Here is a 22,164-nt window from a genome sequence, read left to right on the forward strand (position 1 = left end):
CTACAGTCAATCACTGTGTTCCTCACTTAGGAGTGTGAAAAATAAACAGTCGCTTCAGCTCCACTTGAGGAAAAAAGAAGACACGTATTTTATACAGTGAACAGCACAAGGTATTATCTCTATACTCATCAGCTCCTTGGAATGTCAGGCCTACACAAATTAATAACAATTATGTCACAGTGAGTCTCGGCCTGTTTGCACATTCCTAAAGGACCCAGCTCCTGAAGCTCTGCAGCCCATGGGAAGGACATGCTGGAGAAGTTTATGGAGGACTGTCTCCCATGCAAGACACCCCACACTGGAGCAGGGAAGAGTGTGAGGAATCCTCCCCCTGAGAAGGAGTGGCAGAGACGTGTGATGAACTGGCCACAGCCCCATTCCCCATCCCCCTGTGCTGCTGGTGGGGGGAGAAGGTGGAGAAAATCATGACTGAAGTGGAGCCATGAAGAAGGGAGAGGTAAGGAGAAGGTGTTTTTAAGATTTGGCTTCATTTTTCCTTATCCAGCTGTGATTTGATTGGTGATAAATTAAACTAATTTCCCCGAGTCTGTTTTGCCTCTGACAGTAACTGAATGATCTCTCCCCATGAACTTTTCATAAAGTTCTCTCCCCCTGTCCAGCTGAAGAGGGCAGTGATGGAGTGGCTTTGGTGGGCACCTGGTGCCCATTCAGGGTCAGCCCAGCACAGCACCACAGGAACTGTGTCCTACAGACTCTACACAAGGTCAAGAAATGATGAACTGCTAATGATGAGACTGAAACAAGTGATCCAAGATTATTTTGTTATATCCTAACCCTGTATTTAGGTGTTTGGGGTTTTTTTACTTCATTATAAATTTGTTTATCTAAGTTAATGCCTTTCTTAATATATAGGACACGTGTTCAGATTTGGACAGACAGAACCATAGGCTATAGCTCATAACCTCCATCTGCAGTACCACAGCATCTGTAAATATCAAAAATCAATCAAAAGAGAGGTTGGCTGGTGTGATGTGCTCAGTCACAGATCAGAGCCTTTGTCTGATCTCTGGAAACAACCACAAAAATCTGTCTTACAGCAAGGGAAAAAGACACTGTTTGACTTTCTGCATGCCACAGTAAATGCTCACTTCCACGGCAGAGAAGGACATGTTTCTACAACTATGCTCGCTGCTGGTCAAGAGTAGTTGAGGCCAAACAATCAGAAAGAATTCAGCTCCAAAATGCCCTAAATTGATTTAACTGTGTTGTAGCCCAGCTCTGCCTTTCTCTAGCCACATTGCTCACCCTCAGGCAGAGCTGGCCAGCAAAAAGCTTTTTACCAGGACAACTCGTCTTTGCTCACACCACTCCAGCCTGCCTCCAGATTGCCTGCTTTTCTGCCTTGCCAATGACAAATGAAGGAACATCCCACAGATAAATCACATATAACAAAGGCTGGTTCTCCTTACAGAAAGGCTATACTCTAAACACCTGCTGACACTTTAAAGAAATGAAATTCCCCTTCAAATGGGAAAAGAAAAAAAACAGAGGTACCTCAATGCTTTAAGCAACTTTTCCAAAGACCTAAATGTTGAATCAGAAAGTGATAAAACACACCAGGAAAGTTCTAGTCAGTTGAAACAGTACATGCCCCCTTCTGAACAGTCTCCAAGGAGTAAAAATAAAATATGTTCGTTTTGTCTGAAAACGCAGCAAGTTGTTTTCCTCCTTTTAAGTCCATTTGATGATAGTAACAAACTTCCACAGGAGGCTTCTGAGATCTTCCTTGGGCAAAATCTACAAGTCAGTGTATTCAGAGCTACTGCACAACAGAGCAGGAACAGGAAAGATCTCTCTTGACATCTTCTGGAAGTCAAATTCAGACTTTGATTTGAGGCAGATGCATTTACATGCCAGGAAAAATTTCTATTTCTACACATAAGATTAGCAGCAAGGAAACCTTAGAAGTTCAGACAAAAAAACCTGCCTGACCTTGAAATGTGAAGGTCATTCAAACTTTGCTGGACTGCAAAGCTTTCATCTTATGATAGGGAGGGCTACAAATGGAAGACTGTGCCAAAATCTGCTTTCAGCCACTTTAAGGCTTGAGCAATTCCTTTTACATTTCAGTGTAAAAACATTTGGAGCAGTGACCTTCAGCCTTCCTCGCCAGGCACACATCACACCCCCTGCACGAAGGTGCCTCTGTGGACCACCATTAGCACTGCAGGAAGCACAGATCCCAGAGGCTCCCTCGGGTTTCACCATCTTCCCTTCCCTCCTGCTGCTCTCTAATTGTGCTTTTAAAGGAAGGACACTAGCAGCCAGGATGTCTCTCATGAAAGGCATAAACGACTTCCAACTGCTGCTAGCATTTTTAAAGCATTTCATGAAGGGTTAAAATGCACAGACCTAACTAATAATTTGAGCTTTATGACTGAATTTCTGGGCTTGTTCCTAAGCAGTATTTTTTTGTCTGACTGACAGGGTCCTTCTCTCTCTGAGTAGCAGGGTCACAGAAGCCATCAGTCAATTACCCTTTCCCAGTCCAATGACTGCCTTTTCACCTCTCTGACTAGAAGGACTTAGCAGTGTTATTCACACTTCCCCGAGTGCAAAGCTCTTCATGATCTTTCTGGATAAGAGATGTTCTTCAGATAAAAGCCGGAATCCTCGTGATGTGCTGCTCGCTTTTCCGCGCACTCGCGCTGCTCCACCATGGCACAAGTGGAGTTACAAAGTCACCAAATGCCCATTTATTCTTATTTCTTCCTCAGCTACATTTATTTTCCTCTTCTGCAGTGGCATCAGAAACTTCAATAAAGGGAAGTAGGGGAAAAAACCCACTTAGTAGTGTATGCATTCCTGGCTCCATTTTCCTTACCAGAACTACATTAGGGATTAATTTAGGCATAAACTCTTTTCATTAGTTCCACAGTAAGTAGAGATGCTAAGCAACACTTGTCTAAAGATACTCAATTTACAAGCCACAGCTCATCAAAGATTATGTTACATGCATAAAGAGTGGACCTAGAAATAAAACAGTTGCATGAAGCCAGAGCCCTTAACTAAAGGGATACATAGGTAAGAGCTGAGTGTCAAGTCATGAGTAAGGAATTATAGTCTTTATTCTAATGCTGTGCACTTTAGTAACTGGGCACTTACAGAACTTAGGAAAGTAAGTTTAGTGCAACTTTTCCAAAGTTCTATCTTTAAAGCTTAATCACCAAGTCAGCTAATAAAATCCTCACTTCCAGTCAGGCTTCCTGTATAGTGGAAGACAACGGAGAGAATGGAGATAATTACTTAATTGCAGACTATATTCGATGGTGGAAAGTTTTGGATTTAGCAGACCTAAATTGCTTGCAAAGCTTGACATTTCTGCTAAGTGTCATGAAAGGAAAATGTTTGTGACTTGTTCTTTTGAGAAGGTAACTCTTGCTTTGCATAATCATCTCCCTCTTTGTTGCTTCCACATTGTTCTGGCATCACTGATCCGAGAAGTATCCAATATTTTAAACTGCTCTATGCATATGGTTTCAATGATGTGGAATGGCTATTTCATTTACATAAAGGTCAAAAGCAGAGGTGAGCAAAGTGCTGCAAACACAGAGCTGGCTGGGCTCTCTATTTTTATGTCCTTTGAAAGGCAAGACTCTCTCCAGGTAGAAGCAATATTGAGCACTTAATTGCCCTATGTGGAATCAACAATTTCTTCAGCAATAATGGACTCAGATTAAACACAGTTGCAAGTCTATTCTATCATCATAAGAATTACCCGAGCACTGCTTTCGGCTCTGTTCACAGTGTAACTGGAGTGATCAGTTGATGTCTCAGGCTTACAAACCAGCTGTTATGTGCAAATTCTGAATTCAGACTGTCTGTAAGAGGGCTGCGAAGCCGTGTGACTAACATGACTAACTCTCAGGCTGAAGCCAGCAGAGGCTGTAGAGGAAGCATGCAGATTGTAGGAGTTTGCACTGCAGACTTTTAACATCCTTGAGGCTGCTCTGAAACTAACCCCATGTGCTCTGTGACTGTCAGGAGCTACCAAGAGAAGGGCCTCGGCACTTATTGAGTATACAGCACCTTTCTCATGAAGGCAGTAACTACAGACTGGTAATATTTACTGCCTTGAATGCAATGAGTCTTCACTGCAAGCAATTTCCTAATCATGTGTCACTGATCTCATTCTCAAGGCTTTTATTTTTACAGGTCATCATAACCCTGCTCCTTTTCTTCTCTTCATAAAGGACTGGGTGTATATAAAGATGTTTTTTAGGTCACTCCCAAATTGTGCTAGACACTCTGTCAACAGCAACACTGCGTCATGACACAGAGACACAGAGTGAGGTGGGGGCAGGACTAACCCAAGCCTGCTAAGTGCCAGGTGTACAAAATGATAAGCTCTCCATCACTGACACAGAAGTACCTGTGTCGAGGTGAACTCTAGCAGGTGAGCTGTGCTGTCAAAGTCAGCAGGTAATCAAACCTCAGGGTGTGGAAGGGCCATGTAGCCCATGGCCAGACCAGCGAATGCCTGATTTGTCACATTACTATTAAATACACTGCGCTTCCACCCTTTAGCATCAGTTTTCTCCCCAGCATCTCCACAAGAGCAGAATGAAAGAGGACGGAGAGTTCCTTGCTGCAGCTAAGTAGGAGAGTGAGACTATCCCTAAACAAAGCCACAAAGCTGCTTCTAATTCCTGCCCAATATTAGCCAGCCTGCAGATAATCACATCAGCGAGGTGTGACTCCCTCCACATCAGTAGGAAACTCATCCTTAAGCAGGAGAAGTAGATTAGCAGGGAACTATGCTACTCCTCTTCTTGTAAGCCTTGAGAGTTTATGCACAAAGCAGGTGACCTATTCTTCATCACAGACATGCAAATGCCAGACATCAAAGAACACTTCTAACTGAATTCTCAGCATAATTAATTTTCACCAGAAACTGGTTTAACCTTTTAATCCATCTGAGCTAATAGATAGTAATGGCCTTCATTATTGCAACATCTGAACAGCTCCCAGTTTTTTCAGATGAAGGCCTGTCACCACATTTTGTGAGGTAAGGAGGTACTAACCACCCTCTTGCACTGGGGTAAAGCACCAGGCAAATGCCAACTAAATAAACTTTTCAATTTTATGTATGAAACCATGCCTGATAAGGCCACCGTTTCTGTTCTCAAAACACTTTCTTCCATAGGAATAAGTTTTGGAAGTTTAAACTGTCATTTCACATAAAACATTGTGTACTTTTCCACCACCCACTCAGGAAAGATGCTCACTCTGGCTCCAGGAAGCTGAGAAAAGTCAGAAAGAGCCGTTTGCCCCTCAGAGACATCTCCCAATTCATATAGTGCTAAGTGTCAATAGCAGTCTGGCAGCATCCTCACAGCTCCAACTGGGCTTGAACCAAAGGTCTAAAAAAACTGAATTCCCTATGGCCTGATGAGTCAGCATGTGGAATTTGAAACAGGATTCAAATTCAAGTTTCCAAGTTTGATAGCTGATATAATGAAGCAAACCAGAGCCTCTGACCTGAATTTCTTGAGAGCCACAGTCCAACCCTCCCCGCTGAGTTTTCAGCTCAGGTACAGCACAGATGTTGCAGGGAGTCATCGATTCCCTTTGTCAGAAGCAGGCAAAACGCATTTCTGTATCATAAGGCAGCACTCAGAAGTAATCTGTTCTCTACATCTTTTACTTGCAATAGCAGAAAAATTCACTGGAGTAATTCAAAGTTAGAAGAAGTTGCAAAGGGTCAAATGAAAATGCCCACCCATTATCACACCTCTAATTTCTTTAGTGAATCACAATGCATAAGGGGATTTCTGTTGTCTTCCAAGTCTGACAGCAGAGATTGGATTTATGCAAATTATAAGGTTAAAATAATTAGAGATAGGTCAAAGGTATAAATCAAACAAACAGAGCTGATATACCTAAAATTCTGCATGCTAAACAATCAAGGTGCTAAAAGCCAAAACATTTATTGGTGCTTATTTATATAGAAAAAAATTAAGGAAGGATTTGCTAAACTATCTGGTTGTTGAAAATGTACAAATATTTTTTGTCTGTATATTTTACAGATCTCACAGGGGAAGACAAAGTCTTGTTCTCATCTGTATTTCTGCAGCAGAATTACCATTTATAGAGAGGCAGGTGAATATTTCAATCCCCTTCCCAATCTCTAATTTAAACACAACAAGCAGAAAACCACCCAAGAAATGGATTATCACAGATCTGCAAAACAGGTGGCTCAGCCAAAACCCAGCAACGCACGCATAAAGTGGAGGATAGGATGGGGAAAACAAAGTCCCAATTTAAACAAGTGAATAAAAAATTACAACTCTATTTTTTTAAAAATTACAAGTGGTGCTCCCTTTCTGTGGAAAGGTCACTGCTGCCTGAAAGGAATAAGGAAAAAATGCAAACAAACAACAAAAAAAGTCTCCCACAAGATTTTGTCTTGAAAACTAGAATACTTTTGTCTGAAATACCCCATTCATCAGAGTGCCCCACCCAGGAGCTCTTCGGAATATCTGGATCAGTCCTCCATCAAACCAGGGATTTCAATACATATTTTTCAGGTTCGGACTTGGATATTTAATGAAAGAGAAAAGCTATTTTGTGGGTATCTGCAGTGAAAAATCATTTGCTGTGGAGTGATACCTTATTTATCTCTGGGTCCCTTGTTTTTTCCATATTGTTTTAGCCATGTCCTATGAATAGATGGAGATAGAGTGGAAATAAGAAGAGACACACATTTCAGCTGTGCATTTGTTATCTGAAATTATGCATATCATGGCTGATATGAGATAATTAATATCCCTCTTGGTTAGCTTATCAGTAGAGTAGGGTAAAGTAGAGGTTCACATAACATTAAATGTTCCATGGAAGAAAGAGATCCCTGCATGTTTCATGGTGAAATAAATTACCAAATACAACTGTACATTGACTTTTGATAGGTAACATAGTAAATAAATAAATAGATAAATGCATCTTTTAGAAGTGAAGTCTTTGTCCCTGCACTTAGCAGGTGAAGAGGGGAGGGAAAATAGAACCTGAGTTTACTTTAATTTTTTTTTCCCCATGTTATGCTTGAAATATCAGTGGCTGATAATGGCCTGCATTTCCTAGCAAAGAAATAATGCTTTTTTCTAAACACTGAGTGAAGTGGCACTCATGAGGTTTGCTCTCTTCTTTCTCACAGTATGGCTGAGTAATTTTCCTCATACCTGATCCATTTTGTTTTCTCAGTTCCATTTCTTTTCTTCCCCCATTCCTCTCTGTCCTCTCCTTCTACTTAAAAACTCATTTATTGTGCTCCATAGTTCATTAAAATGTTCCTTGCTTCAAAACCACTTTAAAATCATTATACATATTTACTACTCCTTTGAGTTTTTTAAGTCACTTCTTGTCTTACAGCTCTGAAGTGACCTCTTTTCCCCTCAGATGACTTTCCCTATGACCGAAGTCCATTTAACACAATATGCACGCGAAGCAATTTAGGGAAATTACAGAAAAATTCTGCCAATGACTCCATATAAGTGAGGGAATGCTCGTGCTGGGGCAATGTGAAAGCAATCTGTGGGTATTACAAATATCCTTTTCTTTTGTTTCCCTGACATTGGAAGAATTTGTTTGGAATTGAGATGGGCAAATGGTTCACAATTAATTATTTACTTGATTAATGTAATCCTTTTTTTGTTTCAATTATTTGCTAACAGTTTGCAATCATCTCATTAATTATTTGAGATAATTTGATAAATAATTGCATGATCCGCCCACATGCACAAGCCAAGCTTTGTAAATACAAGCTTTCTGCTCGGAAGAAACAATGCTAAGCACATTTCTGTCTTTTGGGAGCATTCTTTTATAATTATAATTATAGTAATTATTCTAAGGCAGTGAATGTCCACTTAAAGAAAAAAAATCAAAAATGTACAAATTATTTCAGTTCAGAAATTCTTAGTTTATATTTAGTATAAAAATCAAGTATTTAATTTAGATTTTTTAAATTCATATATTTAAATTTAATTATCCTCTAAAAAAATTACATGTATAGTTGATGAGATAGAGGCACATGTGTTTACAAGAACCACTTTTCCTTTTTCCAGCTAAAGAAAGGCAGTTGCGAAGAAATATCTTATGAGATACTTCAGGGATGCCATTCTTAAAATATTAACAGTACTTTATTTACTACAGCAACATCCTCAGCAGCACTGTAATAAAAGCTCTGTCTGTGTTTCCATTCTTTATCCTGACTCCAAAAATTTTATGTACAGCACTCCTAACACTGCAGTGTTTAAAATTTAGCTTAGAAATGAAACTTAAGAGACAGAAAAGTTGCACTTTTTTTTTGTTTGTTTGTTTGTTTGTTTTACTATTTAGGTACTAAAGGACAGTTATTCAGAAGGTATTTACAGATATGTAGGGACAGTTTGCCCCTTCCTCTTGGAAGCCATTCTTGTTTTCTTCAATCAACAGTTGCTCAATGACCTTGAAAACCTAAACTTTAAGCATATGACTCCAAAGGCAGAAGCCAGATCAATCCCTCCAAAATATTCTGGGTTTTTCTTTTTTTTTTTTTTTTTTTTTAAGGGAGCAATTTGAGCCATTGGAGATATTCAGAACTAGACAGGGCAAAACGCTGAGCAATCCCTGATCTGATGTTGTTAGTTCTGGGGGGGGGGGATGACTCTGGACCAGATGGGCCTCAAAGGTCCCTTCTAAACTATGTTTTTCTATGCTGCAAATTCACAAACTCCATGGGAAGGAGTTGCATTTGGAAAGGGTCAAAGTTTTCATTCCAAACTTAAGCTACTACATTTTTTATTTTGATTTTTTTTTAAATGCAGTTAGACAGTATCTCTTTAATGAGAGAACTTAGCTGCCATTTTTCTTCTGCAAAAGTGCAATTTTAGTGGCAAGGTTTATGGTACTCCTATAGTAAACTCCTATTAAAGCCTTTTTTTGTTGGTTTGCTTGGGTTTGGTTGTCTGGGGTTTTTTTTAACTTAAATAGGCTGTAGACTACAGCTTTACACAAGAATAAAAGCTTTGAGTAGTTTGATCAAAAGAATTAATAACAGTTATTTCCTAAATGGAGACATTTGATTTGGAATGCTTGTAAAATGTTTTGCTTTTCTACAGCACCAAAAATCCAAGATTCTGAAAGCCTTTGCTGACATTTATTTCTCCCTTCAAATACTTCTGTAAGAAGGGTGAGAAGTGAGGTTAAAAGAGACTCAAAATACACCAGTGAGAGACTCCATGACATTTCCAGCTTCCTATTCTTCTGCTCTAGCCACTCGAATTATTCCCACACTCCAGTTCAACACCTGCACTGGTATGATAAACCTTTGGAGCTCCTGTAGTCAATCAAGTTAATGACATGCACTTTCGACACTCCTTTAACTAAGCCACCAAGGCTATCAAGGAGCAGTTAGTCTAGAGATGCAACAATTCAGGCAGGTTTATAAGGTCCCTAAATAGATATTTACAGGATAAACAGTAATAGACTCATCACACAGCTCACAGAGAAAGCAACAGCCACCAGCCATTCCTGAGACTTAGTGCAACTTCAGCCGACAGCACCAGTTGCAGATGGGCCATTTTTGCCATTATGGGCAATTTTTGCCATTAAGCCAACCTTGATGCCTGGTCTGTGCCAGTAAATCTGATCACTCTGAATGCTGCTCTGCATTAGCATTGCACCTGAGCCAACACTGCTTCCCAGGCAGATCAGATCACATCGAATCAGATCACATCACATCACTCTTACTGTCAATCTGCACTATCACTGCTTGCCCACAGCTTTGCTGGAGAGTGCTCAGGGCACAGATAAAACCCAGGGCAAACATGTTAATAGATAAGATAAGGTGAAACAGTAGCACAGGAATTCCCAGTGTCATTGCTCCAAAAGCCAGTTCTCCTGCAAAGCAGGACTGTTTGTTTAATCTCCTGGCAGTGTCTTAGTCAGATGTGAGTCTGAGTTCCTCAACCACACAGTTCACTTAGAGCTGCCACTATAGGTTGGATCCTTTGCCAGGCTATTTCCTAAGGACTTTCTTGTGTCTATGGACATCTTCTGGAGGGAATTGACCAAGTCTAGAGCCACACATGATAGATGAGAGCATTTTTTCACTTTGGTTTCAATAAGGTCTTTAATTGGAAGAGCTAACAGAAAAGACTCGAGCCTCAGAACGTTTTCACACCACAACACAAAGTTTAAAATACCCAAACCAACCTCGAAGTGCAACTGTGGAATTTCATCTCAAGCTTCTCTATTTTCTTTCTTCCTTGACTTATTACAGTGCATTTATCCTCCTAACAGCCTGAGATATTTCACACATTGAGGATCTTGGACATCCAAACTCCATTTGCAGCTCTCTCTTGCACAAGGGTTCACTTTTTATACATTTATTGCTTCTTTCTTCTGTATTTGAAAGCCACCTCAACACTCTGAAAAGCTCACTGGGGTACTCAGAGCTAGACAGTGCCTCTATGTAGAGATTCTCTAGGTGACAGTCATGTCAGCATGCATTGTTGTTAGTACGAGCACTAACTTATTCAAGGCCCACATAAAAGTCTCTTTGGACACCAAGACATGCCTATGTCTCACATTTAAAAAAGATACTAGAGGGCAAAATAATATTTTTCATCTGCATAAATAATTGTCTGAAGCAGAATGCTTAGACTGCACCTGAAATCCTCAAAGTAAAGGTTAAAGCTAAGTGTGCTTTCTGGGATACCAACCTCTCTTCTCAGGTCAAAAATAGCAAGTATAGAAATAAAACAAAAATAAGGATCCTCCCCTTGCTATCAGGCAGCAGAAGAGTTACTATTTGAGTCACAACCGTCTTAAAGCAAAAAGAAATTATGGAAATGTGCAGAGGACTTTCTTTTCTTTTCTTTTCTTTTCTTTGGAATACCAACCAGCTCACAATTCAGCCGGACAAACTACACCCAGCCTAATGATTCAAAGACTAATTAGAACATTTACTTTACAGCCCATTTGCTGCAGCAACAATGAACAATTATGTAGATACACTTCTTCCTGCAGGGGCCAGGAAGGACATACTGTTGACAGAATTTTAAATGAAAGGGAAAATGAAATTTCCATTAAACCCTCTCATAAGCAGATCAGCTTGCATTCATTCCTGTAAAGGCTCAGTAGTCCAGCCCTGATCAGCAAAATACTGAGCCCCTAAAGATTAAGAGTAAGCGATCTCAGCATTTTCAGCTTTTACAGTGCTCACATCTTTAAGTTAAGCACATAGTTAAATGATTTCAGAACAGAGCCTTGTACCCAGTCTGTGACTCCAGCAGTTTGAATGGTATCCATTAGCCTGTATATTCAGAGAAGAAAGGAAAAAGAAGCTAATTGCACTGCAATTTATGTTCCTTCTTTTCTCTTGCATTGTAGACAGAATTTCTTATCATTTCTCATTACCTGTAAAAAGGGGATAACTTGAAAGTTTAAGCTGTCTGACATAAACCTGTCAGTTTCTGTAACAGCTGAATTTTGTAAATGCTACTGTTATGCACAGACTCACTCTAAAATTCAGAAGATGCTGGAATATGTACACTTTAATATTGCTTTTTAAACTACATCATTAGCCTTCATAGTGCTTTCTTTTTTGACCACTGTGTCACTAAAAGATTTACTGCACAAGAGGAGAGGTCTGGCACACAAAACCAGACCCTGCTTCTCTGTCTGTCATTGCCTAATGACTACTTTTATTTATCTTTGGATGAGGTACACTCGTTAAACTTCGTAGATCTTCTCTTCTTCTGCATTGCCATTTATGTGCGGAATAAGCAGAGGGTACTGACTGTAATTTTTTTCCACATTTGGTCGGTCTAATGGCCCCATCAAGACTTGTGTTGGCCCAGCTGAGGAGGTACCATGGAAGGAGAATGAGGAGCTGGAGGGTAGAAGTCAGCGTCTCCTTAAATCAGAGCTGCTGCTGCTGCTGCTAAGACAGTAAAGGATATCTTAGTGCTAAGCTGTAGAAAACAGGCAGGCTGCAAACACGAATAATTTTTATGGGCCAGACCCTGCTGGTTTTACTCATGTTGGAAGTCCTGGTGTCATTAAATGTAACTGTATGTGTGAATTAAGAAAGCAGTGTTTGAATTTTTATTTATGTGGTCTCCTGTGCAATAACCCTGGATGGAAATGCATTTGTTAAGTTTTAAATGCGCTCCAGGTTTTATCATTACAAGAGTGGCACTGCCTTTACACAGCTTTTCTGCAAAATAAATATACTGTCTGCCATAAACACACTGTCTTTTCATCTCAACTCCTCATTACTACATCTTCAGATTTTTTAATCTGCAATGCAAATAGGCAGGTTGGTGATCACTACACACTATGTTTCTATATCTTCTTGAGCTTAATTTAAAACAGATACAATGCTGTCTTATGAATACGTTGAGGCTTGATGTTCTAAATAGACTTTTAGTGTAGATGCTTATTCTGACTCCATTATTTTCCCTTTCACCCTAAATAAAGTTTTCCCAGATCACTGTTGCTACTGCAGAGAAATAGATTTTCTATTTTGCCTTGAAAGAAATGTGAAAAAGGAAAATGCTGATGGCACAAGAAGCAATTTGAATCCCATGATAGAAAACATAGCCTTAGCAGACAATGCTCAGTAATAAATAATAGTATAGGAACACTGGGGTTTTTGTTATCAGAAGAGAAATGCAAGGCAAACATTTTTAAACAAATAGATGTTTCCTTTTGCCCTTTTATCGGTAGTAAGAGAAAGGTGGTAGAAGGCAAGACAGTAGACCTGAAAAATAACATGCCCTGTCTGTCATTCAGCAGGTACAGAATTGGTTTTGTTTTTTAATAATGTGCATTGGTTCCACTGTTGTACAGACCACAAATAAAGGACGGGCGACAGATAGAGGTCAGGCACGATTACAACCAGTCATTTTCCTCAAGGTGTCTTGGTGCCCTTCACTGTTATTTCCTTTGTCATTATCCTGTGTGTGGAATAGCAAAGGAAAAGCTGTACATCTCACTTCTGCGAATGTGTTGGGCTGTTTGTTTTAGGCTTTGCCACAAGTAAATCAGATTTAGTAGGAGTGATTCACCAGGTACATATTCTTCTTTAAGTATAATAGCACAATACAAGACTGTGGAATTTCAGGGATGACAAAGCATACATTAAGTGTTATCCAAGAAGATAGTTTGTGTCCTGTGTGACTACCAGAGCTTATTACACTGCTCTTGATGTAACAGGGTGAATTTAAAACTTTGTGAAGTGCTGCCTTGTGACCGGCAAACTGCTTCTGACATGAAGCTGAAAGCTGCTGCTATTTGATGGCTCTTCGGTGACCTTTCAGAGGAGAAAGAATGGCCTCAGTCCAAGTTATAGCACACAGACATCCATATCACTACCAGGAGCAGCTTCTACTCTGAGGGAGGATGAGTTCAATCATTCTTATGGGCAGGGATTTCCCAATCAGACCCCATCTTTCAGAATTGCTAATCACAGCTCAGCTATATTTTCTCATTCCTTTCCTTGGTATTACAGCTCAGAGCGTCAGCTCCATGGCTAATGCTGATCATGCACAGATGATGATGATGCACAGATCACTGGGCAATACCATTTCTCTCATCTAACTTCTTATGCAAATGACCATAGAGAAAAATCAGCTATTATTGCTCATGAGTATTATTGCCACCAAAGTACAGCAGAAAGTGAACACAAACAAACAAACAGATTTGTCTCAAACAGACTCACAATGTGCCCTAATCAGGCCTTTTGAAAGGGTCCACATTACTGGAGCAACCTCATTCAGAGTTGATTTGTAAGTCACACCATTTCTGGGCTGCGAACAGCCCAGTTAAATGTCAATAGAGAGGAATATTAAAAGAAGTTTATGCTTGTGTTACAGAGAGTAGATAACTTCTTTGGCTGTTAGGGACTGCCATGTGTGAAATTACCTTTGTGGGGCAGAATGCAGCCACTAAATCTTTACCCACATAACCCACAGAAAAGAAAGAATGTCCCCCCATCCCTGGCCAGTCAATTAACAGAAATGTTTGTCCTGTTTTGGGCTGTAAGAAAATTTCCCGTTTCTTTTTAATTCCTCTGTGAGTTCTTGCAGACATTTTCCCTTTCCCAGACTTAGCTGGCATGATCTGTGCTCTTAAATTGTCACCTGCCCCAGGTGGGGGCTACATTTCCACAGTACATTAGGTAGGGACTGCAAAGCAGCTCTGCTCTGTATAATAGAAGTTACTATTCTCATTATTATTTTTAATGCACAGTTAACTGTAGAATATGGGAATATGCTGACAGTTCATGTCTAATCACCCCTGTTGCAACAAAATATGCTTCATTTACAATGAGTATACACACCAGCTCTTTTGTTTCTAATTATCACCAACAATTTGCTGCATCAGAAAGAGAAAGAAATAGGTCATCTAAACCAAAAATTATTATAACCAGTGGAAATTAGCTCTCTTACAGCTGAGTTTATTTCTTTGAACATGAAAGGAAGGAACGTACAGGAGTGACACACCTGGAGAAGAGCTTACACAGTGTCTTTTTAATGGAGTCAGTATCCAGTGTATATAGACTGGAAAATATGCAAAGGCACACAATGCAGGAAACTGTGAACAGTCTGCTTGGAAAGCACAGGCCAGCAGTGACCATTAGGTCACCTTATTAAAGATGAAAAATGGCTTGGCTTTGAAATAAAAGCCAGTTGCATCCTGGCAAATAAATTAATATCTTGATGCGGTTGAAGGAGCATAGAGGCAAAATACAAAAGCTACAGCACAACTATAAATACACAAGGAAACAGCAACATGAGAATACTTCCTAAGTGCATTAGCAATAAATAGAAAGAGACAGTCTAGGAAAAGAAATCAAGTAACAGAAATGTTTTGTGCTGGTTTGGTTCAAACCTAGATCCATTTGTGATTTACCTTTGAAGTCAGAGGGGCAGGCAAGTGTCTAATAAGAGAAAAAGGCAACCTATAAAATAGCAAGCTCCCTAACAGTCAGCTTGACTTGTTTCTAGGACAGGTTAATAGGCTTCTGAGCTGAGGATTAGTTTTAGATTAACCTCAGAAAAGCTTTTTACACAATCTCTTGTGATATTGTCAAAAATGAGCTAAGCTGGCACAATCTCGATGAAGTTATTGTACAAGTACTAAAAAAATGTCTGTAAAATTGTTGGTTAACTGCCAAAAGGAAACGATGCGTTGAGCAAAGCTTCTGCAAGAAAAAGCCTAAGCTGAGCTCAGTGCTATTCAGCATTTTTATGAATGACTTCAATGATGGAATAAAACACACAGTAATTAAATTTGCAGATAATATCAAGCCGGTAGGATGCATGGGGACTGTTGAGGACAGGCTTAAAATTCAAAATTTATCTAAACAAACTGAAGATACAAATAAGATAGAATTCAGGGAAAACAAGTGCAATACTGTACTTATGTAGAAGTCATCACTTGTCACATACAACATGGGGAATACCTAATAACACAATTAATTCAGAAAAAAAGGTATAGAGGATAAAGAATTACCAGCAGAACATGAGTAATATTTTTGCTATTAAATTACCCTCCTACAAGGGCATGTGATGAAGATGTCACACACAGGATGTTTGAAGGAGCCCTCAGCAGGCCACAGCCTGAGGCTGGAGTACTGTAGGGAGTTTAATTCACCAAACTTTCAGGAAGAAATGACTCAGCTGGACAGCTGAGAGCAGCAGGAACAACCAAAGGTTTGAAAACACCTTCTGAGAGGAGAGGTTGAAAGAATTGGGTTTGTTTAACTCAGCCAAGACTCAAGGAGACACAACAACAGTCATCAAATAACAGAGAAGTTTTGTAAGAGGTTACCCTTACTGCCCGCTCTGCTAATATGCTTAAATTGCAGACAGGAGTATTTAAGGACAACTTAGACAAACTCAGTCAGGAATGACTTCAGAGGGCTGAGGGATCTCTCAGAATATCTTCCAATCCTGTCTGCTGCCCTTGTCTTCTCAATGTTATTTTTCAAACCTCCAGTAAAAGCATGCTTGTTCTGCCCATGAAAATCTAAGAAAAATAACAAAAATACCATTATGATTATTTGTTTTAAAATTTGAAATAAAGGGTAAAATCTCCAGAGTTATTTTAGGTGAACTTCAGAAAATTAATCACCCTTAATTTGCCAAAAAACAGCCTGTCATTTTTAGGCTAAACAATGGTACACGGGCCTTAAAAGGGAAATTATTGCAATTGCTGCAGTTATTCAATTGGAGCAATGACATGTTTGAGGGAGTGAATGACAGTTTCTAGATATTTTGATCATTTTACTGTCATCTATCTGCCCATTTTAAAAGTTTGCACAAAATATCAAAGGTATTATAGTGGAGGAAACTTAGACCAGAGCTTGTCCAGATAAAGTATTCACTAAACAGATGGCGGTGACAATGAAGCTTTGCAAGATGAAAGGTAATTAACCTGCTCAAATGCTCATGACAGAATCCTTGGTACAACATCTAAGGGCCTGAAGGCAGAAAGGCAGAAATGAGCAGCAGTTTGAATTCTCAGGTGTAGGATGCCAGAAAGCTGGGCAGCATCAGGGGTTGTTTGCTCACCTGTACAGACAGTGCTGAATTCACAAGAATGCTCAGGGCTCAGTCAGTCAGTCAGAGGCTGGACAAGGTACAATTTTAGGTCTGGTCCTGAAAAACCAGAGTGGCCAGCTGTGGCTCTTTAGTGACCAGCTGTACCTTGGGGTACCAAGAGCCCTGGAAAGCCCAGAGTGGCCACGCACCAGTAAGAGCACCAGCCACTGGGGAACAGCCGATGCTGGACATCTCAGCTCATCTTTCTCTCAGCAAAGTGTTAAGAATGAAAACATTTGGTTAGTTCAGTTAGCAGAGTGTTCAGTTTGCTCTGCTCATTATTTTGAGTCTGCTGCCTTTTAACTACACTTTGGTAAAGTTAATTGAAGCATCCTTTTTACTTCATTTTAAACAGACAAAAGAGGACTCGCCTCGCTACCATTCATCTATTACGTTTTCCCATATTAATTTCCCCTTAGCACTTTCTTCAAATATCCTGACATTTACTTCTCCAGCAATTGTTTTGATATTTTTTCATCATTTCAGTTGCTCTCTGTAGGACCTTTTCTATTATTTCATGTGCTCTTTGAGATAGAATGCTGAGATTGAACACTTTAATACAGGCAAAGGTGTACTATAAATTCTTGTAATGATACTTGTTTTGTCTTAATACAATCTAACATCTCAATTTCTTTCTAGACTGCACTGAACAGCAGCCTTCTCAGTGCTGTTCCCTGCAATGACCAAGTATTTTTCTCAGAGTTGCTACAGCTAATTTAGAATCTATCAGGCAGTATGATTAGTTCCAATTGTCCCTTCAGCATCAGTTACCATCAGCTGTCTACCCTGAAGCTCACCTGTCATTTATTGAGTGCTCGACCACCGTTTGATCCTTCTGCATTCTTTGTATCTCCTAGAGCTAACAAGGCCCATGTAATTTCACCTTGTCAGCAACAAAAAAAAAAGAGTACTATTTATTGCCTTTCCAGACAATTTTCACAAGTTTCAGTATGGATCTTTACATTGCTCAGCTATTAATTTTTTTCTCGAGTCCTTACTTCTCACCTTCTTAGAGCTCCCTAATCCGCAAGAGTACTTCCTTCTTATAGTGAGATAATTTTTTTTTTGAGTGGGTTTATCCACATAAACTGTATTTACTATTGTAGCTACAAGATTTCCTGTCTTCAAGTAATGAAAGAATTCTAATAGACTGCAAAGATAATGTTTTCTTTAACAGGAACTCTTTTGATCCATTCTTTGATAACAGCTTTATCAAAATGATTCATAAAACTCCATACCAGCATGATCTCTACATTTCTTGCAGGAACTAGTCACAAGGCTGAGACTCACTCTCTCAAACCATTTGTACTCCCTACATCTTCCACTCTTCCCTTTATCTATTTGCTTTATCTTTATGTTTGCCTTTCACTTAGATTTTCAACTATTTGAGGATGGCTTTTACTCTTTTTTATGTTTGGACAGTGTATAGCATGGGGAGACTGATGCCCACACACACAAGTAGTACCTTGCAAAGACAATAGTAACTTACTGCATGGAAAATGTTTCAAATAAAGTGATTTACTGCTTATCAAGTGCAAACAGACATTTCTGTATCTTCTGCTCAGGTACCACTCTGCTCAGTCCTGATCCTAATAAAAATAACTCTTTTCTTTCCCCATGGTTTTCTAACATCAACACTGCACCGATCCAAAATAATGCCACTCTTAGATTAACTCTAGTGGATGTACAAGAAATTAATCTGGAGACCTCTGTCTATGCAGTTACCATCCTTAGACTTCAGATGGTATCAATTCAGACAATGATTTTTCTTATCTCCACTTCGGAGTAAGTTTCCTCCTTTTCCCAAGAAGCAGTTCAGTGTAAAAAGTTAGGAAATTCCATCACCTTGGTACATGCCCCTCTACTGTCAATAAAGTAAACAGCTTGTCTCCAGAAGTAAATGACGCTTTAATTATTTTTACCAAATAAAATGTTACTTACAGACTATTTAGTGGCAAATAACCAACTAGGGCAGATGGTGACAATCCCCTGTGTGACTATGTTGTAGTAGGAGGAAGAGCAAAGACGAATGCAACACAGCAGATGTCCAGCGCACACGTGGAAGATGACAAATGAGTCACACTCCAGGATCCCACTTCCCCTTCCACAAATGGATTTGTCAAAGGCAGGAGTGTGAGATCAAACACCACCAAATTGAGACATCTCATAGGAGGAGAGGATGGAGGTCAGCTTGTTGACAGAGGAGAGATTCCAGGAGAGTTCCCAAAGAAGCTGTATCTTCCTCAGGTTCAGGGAGTGGTATGACTGAAGGAAAAGCCTAAAGCAAGCTATGTGTGTCATGGCTCCTGCAAAGAGCCTTCACTGGAGTGAACACTGTGCTTTAAAGAAACTATTCAGTCATTGTTCTTGAAGAAAGCAGAACTGCAAGGTTCTTAAGACATATTTAACCAGGTACACACCAGAGGAGAAAGAGAGAAAACTGTATGTTCCTTTCTCAAGAGGAATGGTAGGAAGAGGCTACCTCAGAGAATGGCACATTAGAGACAGGGTTTAACAACCTGGTGACCATCATAAGTAGGCACAGTCATTTTGGCAGTACCTGCCTTGCTGGGCAAGTGCAGATCTGAGCCCTCTGAGCCCTCTTACCAAATCGCATTTGCCCACCACCCACACAGCCTGTTGATTGTGTCTCTGTCAAACTCACCAACACTGCAACAGGAAACCTAAACCACCCCTCTGCCTTAACAAGAGGCCCCAGCTCGCTCTGGTTGAGCCACACAGATCAGGCCTGGAAAGGGCTAAACACTGCACACCAAGCCTGCAGCTATCCAAGCTTTCCTTTTCTTAAACAGTCTATGGATTAATTAAGAATGTCCAGGAATATTCTCATCTCTGTATAAAATCTACACAGGAAATAGAAACAGCAAACATTTAAATAGTTTAAAATTCCTTATTAGGTAGTATAGACATAGCTTTAGATTCTATTCTGTGCTGCTACAAAAAAAATATCCACAGTCAGAGCTGGCAGTCAGCTTCCCTCCTGGGGCACTGCAGGCTGGTAGTGCAGCTGACTGTTATCATGTCAGGAGCAGACAAGGAACTCTGCTCAGCAGTGACAGTGATGAAATCTATTGTTCAGTCCACAGCCAAGATGAATCACTCTCCTTCTCATCTCTTAGTGTCTGCAGACCTTTTAAGTTTTATACATTAGGTTATTGTGGAAGGAAAAAAAGAAAATAGCACTGAAAAAGAAATTAGGCACAACCTAATGAAACGAGTCCATCTCCAGCTAGTGGGAGGTTGCCCATTCAGTGTAGTCTTAAACTCTAAACCACTCTTACCAACAGGCTTGTTTCAAAACAGGGGAATAAGTGGGTACAAATAAAGGGAGACATTGGGACCGTAGGTGATCTGTTCAACCAAAGATCCCTAAAAGATCTGAGCACAATGGTTTTTTGTAAAAATGTTAGTATTAAATGAATTTAAGAAAAGCAACCCAAACAAGCAAACAAACATAAAATACACACCATTACATCCATTGACATATGACTGATTGACACATGACTGACAGATTGTTTATGATCATACCATAAACACGAGAATCTGGGTGTGAAAATGACCTTGAGAGCTTGTGTAACCACACCTATTCCTATACAATACCAATGTGTAACACTTAGCATTGACAGGTTCAGAAAAACTTAACCACTATTTATAGAAACACAGGTTTCCACACAATATTTCATATACTTTTCAGAATATCTAGTATTTCAGTATCTGATGAAACATCATATTATTTTCCTGCACATAAAACTAATGGGAAGTTGGCAATAATGGTTTCACAAGGTAAACGTTCAAGATGTTTCCACTAAGTAAAGTTTACAACTCATAATTCATGTAAAATCAAAAAGCTCTCTGAAATAATTTCAATACAACCTTCATTTTAATGCAGGATAGATAAGTGTATGCCAGCTCTCTTCTTACCTGTATTGTTTGTTTCACAAAGAGTAAGTTAAAAGAGATCTATAAATGCTCACAAGACACCGGAGCCAAAACTGATGTGGCATTTTAAACTTCTGTTTTTAGAAATAGCAGGTTTGAACTTCACCTTCTGGGGAGAATTGCTCTTGCATTATTCTCAACATAGAGAGAAAGGAGTTTTGAGGAAAATTTTAAGGAAAGCCATGACCATATGTTTTAATTAGCACATGTAGAAAGCTTTACATGCTCTTAACAATGTGCTTCCATGTGTCCATCAGACCAGTGATGGAAGTCCATGCACCTACCCTCGCTCTCTCTTGTGTACCTGTGCCCATGGCAGGAAGGGAGCCACAAATGCAGCTCACAATCCCTCCTTGAGACAAGATCCTGGCTTTTCAAGCCAATGATATAACCTTGAAATCGTGTACACACTGTGTATTATAAATAAATTTGAGCTGGAGCTCAGGCTGCAGCCTGCACTTGATACACAGCATGCACATTCTTTGTCTCAGCTGGACAGAGGAAGATCAAACAGGATCTTACATTAAAGAGATATCCACTGCTCACCTTATTCTTAGTGCTCACTGATTTCAATAGAAATAATATCCACCTGTTATGCAGAGTTTCACCAGTAGATTTCAAAACATTTTACAAAGGAAGTCAACAGTATTATCACCGTATTACAGCTGTGAAATTTGAAGTAAAGGGAGGTAAAGTGCTTTATCAACAGTCTCCAAAAAAAAACCAAGCGACTGAAGGAAAGTCGCATGAAGTCCAGCACAAGGACTGTGTTAAGAGAAGGACAGGACACCACAAACGCATTTTATGGAAAAGAGGTGCTATCAGAATGCAAGACCCTGAAAAATCAAAGGAAAGAGAAGGTTAACATAGACACAAGGATCATACACAAGTAGAAGCTCAGGGAGATCTGGAGCAGTGCAGTAGATATGAGCAGATGGTAAAGGAATTATCAGAACCAGTGAAAAGCAGGGACAAGTATGAGGGGTATGAGAAAGAAAAATATAAAATGGAGCTCCCAGAACCAGTGAAAAGCAGGGACAAGTGGGGTATGAGAAAGAAAAATATAAAATGGAGCTCTTTGGTATGGACCATAAAGGGTCCTGAAAGGCCAGAAAAGAAGAGGCTGTAGCAATCCAGATAAAACCAATGATACATGTTGGCAAGAGAAAGTCGAAGCTGTGTTCAGGAGGTTTCTGACCTGAGCAACTTGAGGTTGTGGGGTTTTTTAACTTCAAGCTGCAATCCACACTGAGGCTTTGCTAAGTCTGAAAGAAAGGAGTTGATTTGCTTTTCATGTTTCTCCTCTGCTCTACTTGGATTTTTTTCCAGGGCAGTTTTCTCTTTTCTGCTGATTTATTCTCTCTACATCACATTTTTTCCCCTCCTATGATGATCTCTACTATCAGTTCCCAGATTTTGTGAGAGTACCTCCCCCCCAAAAAGTACAGGGTTTTTTCATTTAAATTGATTTAAGCTTTAGTTCTGCTTAAACTTCTGCTTAAAGAAGTTTTTCTTCTCTTCTGCATTGCCATGACCAACACTTCTGCCCTTTACCTCAATCAACATGATAATGGCATTTGTGCTGCTATGC

General features: G+C 39.7%; 1 long non-coding RNA gene across 1 annotated transcript in view; it reads right to left on the reverse strand.

The window, feature by feature from the left end:
* Nucleotides 1-22,164, reverse strand: part of LOC108448161 — a 140,384-nt gene that overhangs the window by 914 nt on the left and 117,306 nt on the right. The gene's annotated exons all lie outside the window — the stretch shown is intronic.

This window comes from Corvus brachyrhynchos, unplaced genomic scaffold, assembly GCF_000691975.1.
Source record: "Corvus brachyrhynchos isolate BGI_N302 unplaced genomic scaffold, ASM69197v1 scaffold126, whole genome shotgun sequence".
Taxonomy (NCBI): Eukaryota; Metazoa; Chordata; class Aves; order Passeriformes; family Corvidae; genus Corvus; species Corvus brachyrhynchos.